Consider the following 7,534-nt stretch of genomic DNA (forward strand, 5'->3'; position numbering starts at 1 on the left):
ATGGTTCACAATTTGTTTAAGAGAAGTATAGGTACCCAAATACACCAATAAAAGATCCCGTAAGCGAAATCCCCACAATTATTATCAACTCATACCCAAAACTCTGAGCAGTTTGTGCATCTTTAGGTAGCACAAGCAAGGGAAAAGTATCGAGACTGTAACACCCAAAAAGGCACCAGTAAATGCCATGACGTAGCCGAAAAATGGTACGGTGCAGGCCACAGTTACTGTGCTGATCACAATTGCCGTTCTGATGAGGATGCTGATAAATCGGCTGTTCGAACAGGAAGCTTGGCCTCAATGGCGGTGGCAATTGGTGTAGTTATGACTGCATACTTTGTGAGGGCATTCATCAGTGTGGTATAAATTGCTATTTTTGAGCTTATTTTTCTGGGAGGAAGATTTAGTGTCACTTGAGACATGCAGTTTTCTCCGTACATAAGGTAGCCTAGTATTCCCATTGATCCATAGTCAATGGTGAGAGTCAAAAAAAGGACGAGTAAAACCTGCAACGACTGGATAATATTGCTGATCAACATCAACCTTTTTAATAAAAACTAAACAATATATATATGTCTCATGTGTGTGTAGAAGCTTTCCAATACAAGATTATAAGTTGGAAAACTCACCTGGGTTGGTGAGGCTGACGATTATTGTGGTTTACGGTTCTATTAATGTACGAATACTCGGCGCCATTTTCTCTAAAGCACTCCTCCATTCGACGCAGCAGCTATCTATTCCCATCCTCTTGAAACGGCGTATGAACTTGCATAAAGTCGGTTATTCGTATGCGATTTCTGTGCCATATCACTACGGTAGACGTTTGGGAGTGGGATAACTACCGATTAACGCGATCTAAATGTCAAGTTAGACGTTAAAACTTGGGCTTTATATAATTAAATAGATAGATATGTTTTTTGGTAGTGTCAAGTTTATTAATTTATGATTAATTTTATATGCAATTGTGAAACATGTAAACATCATATAATTATTTTGAAAAAGAGTAGCATTTATTATTAAAAAATTATTATTTTTCATATAAATTTCATGTTATTCACTTTTTTCAAAATAATTACGTGACAATTATATAATTCATAGATACAAATATCTCTTCTCTTAATTTATACATTATTTTTAATTCTGGCAATTGAAGAAATTTTACTCAATTCTTAATTTGTTGTTGTCACTTTATGTTCTTCTTGTCTAGTACAAGTTGACGTCACAGATGGCTTGCTACCAAATTACCAATGAAAGACTTTTCCCTTTTTTAATGTATCTTTTGGTTTTTTATCAGGCTAATCAGTCCGAGTTCACCGAGATGGCATGGGAGGGAATTATTGGTGCTGTTGATGCAGCACGGCTTAACAAACAACAGGTGGTGGAATCGGAGCATTTGATGAAAGGATTGAAAGCTCTCCTAGAACAAGAGGTTGGCCTGGCCAGGAGAATATTCACAAAGGCACGGACTTGACAACACGTCAGTTCTGCAGGCTACGGATGATTTTATATCTAAACAACCAAAAGTAGGCACCTTCATTATTTTGTATTATTTGTTTGTGCAGATTTGATTTTGTTCGGAAATGTAGCACATTTATCTTGGCGGCAGGTGATAGGTGACACTCGCGGCCCTATTATTGGCCCACATCTCATTAAACTCCTGTATGAACCCCAAAAGCATAAGAAAGAAATGGGGGATGATTTTGTGTCAGTAGGCAGCACATTCAAGAGTTTTGATTTTACTAATAGATAACAAATTAAAGGAAAATTAGAAGCATATAAAATAGATGACAAGGATAAATAATCAATGAGCTTAGTGGATCCAATGCTTATAATTTTAGCAAGTGAATTATTATCAAGAATAACACTCTTTGGAGATGTTATAGTATCTAACTTAGATAAGAAATAAGACAAATCAGTCATTGGCTCCTGAATTGATGATCCATAGATCTTGAGTAGATGAGATAAGACATGCGGGCGCAATACCTGAATGAGCTCAAGTAGCTATGGAAGATGAAGCCGCCGCCTGTGTCCAACCTAAAAACTGATCATAATTATCTTTCGATTTGGTAATCATCTCTGGAGTTAGGTTGGAGCTCATTAACAGTGATGTAGCATCTTGGAAAGTGGCTTGATAAGCGGACCCAGATGGTCTATCATGTAGATCCCAATAATAGTCTATTGAGTGGTTAATGCGACCACAATGGGTGCACTTACGAGATTCATGACCTTGAGTGTGATTATCTCTAGCATCATGTCCCCCACATGCACCTCTACTACTACGACCTTCATACCCACCAGGGCAACATAGGAGGTAGTTAAAGCAGATCTCTCATTACTCTAATTAGAAGACAATGTGGTTCACTGAAGTCGAGAAAACACATCAAGAAATGTGAAAGGTTGTAAACTTGGCGAAATTTGAGAACGCACTGACTCATATTCAAGTTTTAAGACAACAAGAAATTGAACAACATTAAAATCTTTCTGTTGTTTTAGCATATTTGAAACATCAAAAGTGATAGATTGATATATTTTGAGTTCTTCACATATGCTCATCACTTGAGAATAATATTCTTCCAGGCCCAAAGCACATTGTTCCAACCTAAAGAATTGCTTACACAACTCATAAATACGGGTTATGTTCCCAGCACCTGGATACATATGTTTGAGATGCCTCCCCACCTCTTGAGTAGTGTCAAAATGTATTAAGTTTGTGGAAATATTAGGCTTAATATTGGTTAACATCAAAGACAATATTTGAGCATTTTCTTTCTCCCATTGAGCAAAGGTAAAATGAGTCGAGCAGGCATTGAATCAATCAAGTGAGTACGATGAAGACCCTTGCCTTTCAAAAATATTTTAATAGATTATGACCACAACATATAATTTTTTCTATTCAACTTTACCCAATCCATAGGCATACTAACATTTGGTGCAAGAGACATTGATTCAAATTTGGTTTTCATGGAGAAAAGTATCACAACAATTTAACTTGAAAACAAAGATTTCACACAAAACATGAAATATGGATGAGAAATTGGGAAATATAATCTGGAAAAGTAGAAATCCAGATTAAGAACCCAAATTTCGAGCCTGTAATAGGTGGAACCAGCCTGTACGAGTCAAAATAAGCAAGAATAGGCACTGAACCAACCTGTTTCGAGTCTGAATCGGCTTGTTTCGAGCTTGAACTGGTCTGTTTCAGGAAATTTTGACTATTGCCTGTATCGGTTTCATAGCTAACCTTAAATGGGTATAAGCTATCCTAAACGAGGATAAGAGAAGCTGGTTTACCGTATTTGCATTACCAAACGGATCTTATTTTGGATAGGAATAAGGTTTTACTCCAGTTTGGGGGCATACGTAATCGAGAATTGGGTTTGTTGAGAGCTGCAACCAAACACCCTGAAAGCTTGCTATCATCTGTGATAAACAATCCTTTCGACAGCCAATGACGACAGGAAACTCACAGGCGTGCACAGTTCTGGTGACCTTGACACCTGATGTTAACGGAAACACGTTGAAAACAGCTCCCTATTGCCAATGTCGAAGAGGGCAACCACCACTCACCACCACAGACCTCCACAGACAGTGATGGTGATACCACACCGCACCACCAATCACCACTAACCACTACTAGCTCCCTATCGCACAACCACCACCAACTGACTACTCAATGCCCTTATACCATGTAGTCAAACATAGAGAGAGAAAAACACTTGATATTATTCATTGATCTTCTGAGCCTATACATAGTACATACAAATGATAGTAATACCCTCATATACACTAATTACAACCATGACCCTCTAACAGTGTTGAACATTTTAGTTTTGATTCTTGTTGACGAGGCTGCTACAAAGCTGAAAATGGAAATCATTTCTAAGCCTACATATTTGGATGAGATAGACAGAGCTGTTATAAAGTTGGCGATGGAGAAGCTCTCATTGAAAAATGACACCGATAAAGCATCTAAACAAAAGGTTTAGCATAATAGAAAATGATTTGGCTTTGCTTAAACAAATACAGAAAGAATTAACTGAACTGTGGGAATAAGAAAAAGGTTCTCATGACATGAATAAGATCAATTAAAGAAGAGGTACTTATGCACTTTGTGCAGAATTCTTTGATGATAACACCTTCATATCCCCCGTTTAAATTGTCTCTTTAAAATGTTTGCAAATTGATAGAGTTAACCAAGAGGTGGAATATGCTGAGCTCGAATATGACCTAAACCATGCAGCTGAACTCAAGTATGGAACTCTAATGACCCTTCAACACCAATTAGAAGAGGCAAAGAAGAACCTTGCTAAATTTAGGATGTTTGGACATTCTTTGCTTCAAGAAGAGGTCATTGATCTTTATATTGCTATGATTGTTAGCAAATGGATTGGTATTCAAGCATCAAATCTTCAACAATTAAAGAGAGACAAGCTAGTCAAGCTGAAAGAGGTTCTTCATAAGAGGGTGATTGGCCAAGACATGGCAGTTAAAGCAGTTGCAGATGCCATCTGACGCTCAAGGGTAGGATTGTTCGACCCGAATAGACCCATAGCAAGTTTCATGTTCATGGGCCCTATTGGTGTGGGGGAAAACAGAGCTTGCAAAAGCCTTAGCTAGTTATCTCTTCAACACAGAAAATGCTCTTGTTAGAATCGATATGAGTGAGTACATGAAGAAGCATGCAGTTTTGCAACTCGTTGGGGCTCCACTTGGTTATGTTGGTTATGAAGAAGGTGGGCAGCTAACTGAATTGGTTTGTTGAAGGCCATATTTTGTAGTCCTCTCCGATAAAATAGAGAAAGCACATCACAATGTCTTCAACATTTTGTTATAATTGTTGGATGACGGAAGAATAACCGATTCTCAAGGAAGGACCGTTAGTTTCACGAATTCTGTTGTGATAATGACTTCGAACATTGGCTCCAATTATATACTCGAGACTCTCAGCACAAAGGATAGCAAGGAAGCAGTCTATGTGATAATGAAAAAACAAGTTATTGAGTTGGCTAGACAAACCTTTCGTCCATAATTTTTGAATCAAATTGACGAGTATATTGTGTTTCAGCCTCTAGACTCCAATGAAATAAATAAGATTGCCGAGATACAAGTGATTAATCTTTTTCATTTTGTGTAAGAATTCGTGATATTTTCTTAGTGCTTATGCTTATGCTAACTATCTTTAAATGCATCGAGTAAGCTACTAATTAATTAGTGCTTAGGGTTTCCCTTTTTGCCGGTAGAACTTGCATAAAATTCTAGGGAGAGGAAGCATGAATTAGTGCTTAATAGGAACTGATTGTTTACCATCTAGAGGAAGCATAAGACCATATATGGCTACATTTAGGAATGTTTTTCACCTGTAATCTCATGCTCATTCCCTTGTAGGTTTTGCCAAAAGAAGGGGGGCATACTAGATCTCACTTGCCTTTTTATCACTTTATTGAACATATATAATTTATAAAAACTTTATGTGCAACCAATTTGCACACTCTTGGAACACTCTATTAATATGATTGGCTGTATTTTTTTAATATAAAATAATTACTTTAGCCAATCACATCAATGGAATGTGCAAGAAGTATCCAGAAGTGACTATGTAGCAGATTTCTATAATTTTACCTATGCTTGTTTGACTATATATGTTAAATTTTTCTTCTAATAGTTAACACAATAGTATGAAATATATTGTGTCATCATTCTTGTCTGTCAGTTAAAAATAGTGTCATTGCTATTTGCAGTTGAATCGATTGAAGGAGGGGCTAAAGCAGAAGAAAATAGATCTTCATTACACGAACGAAGTTATTGAGCTTCTTGGGAAATTAGGGTTTGACACAAACTTAGGAGCTACGCTAGTTAAGAGGGTGATATAAAGGTTGGTGGAGAATGAAATAACAATGGGCATCTTGAGAGGAGACTAAAAATTTGTCTAGTCAAGATCACATTTGATTCTTAGACCACGTGTAAGTTCCACCCATAAGAGGAATGTCCACCAAGTGCAACTCGAAGATACACTCCAAGAATTCCATCATTGCTGGCCACAACCTACTTTCTCCTGAACATTCACTTGGGAATCTTATAACGTTGAAATCTCCGCCAATGCACCATGGCGATGGTGGAGAAAATGGAGGAGTACATTGGGGAATACATAAGCTACGAACAATACTTCTTGAAATGACTTTCAATTTAGTTTCTTGTAGGCACACAGTGTTCGCCTTCTACCCACCAAGCAAGTTTTTTATTTGAAGTCTCTTATTGGCCTCATTAAGCCCTTGGACATTCTAGGATATGATTTTGGGCTTCATAAAGAGAATGTTGGACCCTTCCCTTTCGACCTTTCTCTGCTTGAGTTTCCCTTGTAATTAATAGACCAAGTTAATTTCTTTAACTCCCTCTATTTTTTTATCGTAATTTCTTAATCTGATTGCATCCAGCTTCAATGGCCGTAAGTAAAGCCATGAGCTGCTCCTCAAAACCCGAACATTCAAGCCCCACACTATGTTGGATTTTTGACACCTTATGTAAAACCTAATCAGAAGCTCGAAGTTGAATTGGTAGCAGATAGTTTAGGGGTGTGGGCTCCCCTGCCATGTCAATTTCATCTCTACTTGCCCCCTGCAACTCCACCTACTCTCCCATTTTCCCCTCAACAAAGAAGAACTTGTAATCCTCCTAAGGGCCTCCTACATTGAGACCTCCATCACTTCCAACCTTTGTACATAGCTCTCGGGCCCCCTCCTATTGAAAATCCTTCACCTGCATAGGCACCATCTGAAAACCCACCATCGACGTTGTCTATCTATGCTGTGCAGGAGGTCCAACACTCGGTGGTGAGGGAATGTCAGATGACATTCATGGTTCAGTTATCATCAACCTATTTCCACACCTTGGTACACAAGATGTGTGAGAAACCCCCTGAGAGCCCTTCGCTAGCAAGGATACCAATTGAAAACTCACCATTGGCATTGTCTGTCCATTCTATGCTAGAGATCCAACATTTTGCAGTGAGGTAAAGTCGAAAACCCTTTATGTTTCCACTGCCTTTGACACCTCCACCATCGACTTCATCATCTAAGCCTCCGTTAGGGGTTTCTTGGTCTAACCCAAGTCTGTTGGAGCCTTCTTTGGCAAGGTTGCTTGTTCTTGCCTGTGGAATGCCTGCATGACATAGGCTGGGCTCGATCCCAAACCCTTTTTTTCTCCACACAGGCTGGGTCCCAAGTGTCTCCTTGCCTCTTTTTTTCCCTAGTCTATTTCTCCTGAAGTACATTCAGATGAGATTTTATGTCTAGAAGTGTTCTGTGGATGCCATCCTCTACCAGGCCAGCGTGGTGCCTGCCACCACCTCCTTTTAGTTGTGTACTTTTTGTACCAACTATATGAGTAGATTTTCCAGTCCCATAGCCATTGTTGGGTCTTACATTGTCTCCTTTCTGAGCTGCCACAGCACCCCTATCTCCAACCTTGTTCTGCTCATGGGACTGCAATGGCACCACTATCTGCACCATGGCCTCCCTATATGATCAAGTTCACTGCT

At 38.7% G+C, this 7,534-nt stretch overlaps 1 pseudogene; it reads left to right on the forward strand.

Annotated features, from left to right (window-relative positions):
- On the forward strand, nucleotides 1-5,918 carry LOC122312722 (annotated as a pseudogene).
- Nucleotides 5,919-7,534: the final 1,616 nt, after the last annotated feature.

Source organism: Carya illinoinensis, chromosome 6 (genome assembly GCF_018687715.1).
Source record: "Carya illinoinensis cultivar Pawnee chromosome 6, C.illinoinensisPawnee_v1, whole genome shotgun sequence".
Classification (NCBI taxonomy): Eukaryota; Viridiplantae; Streptophyta; class Magnoliopsida; order Fagales; family Juglandaceae; genus Carya; species Carya illinoinensis.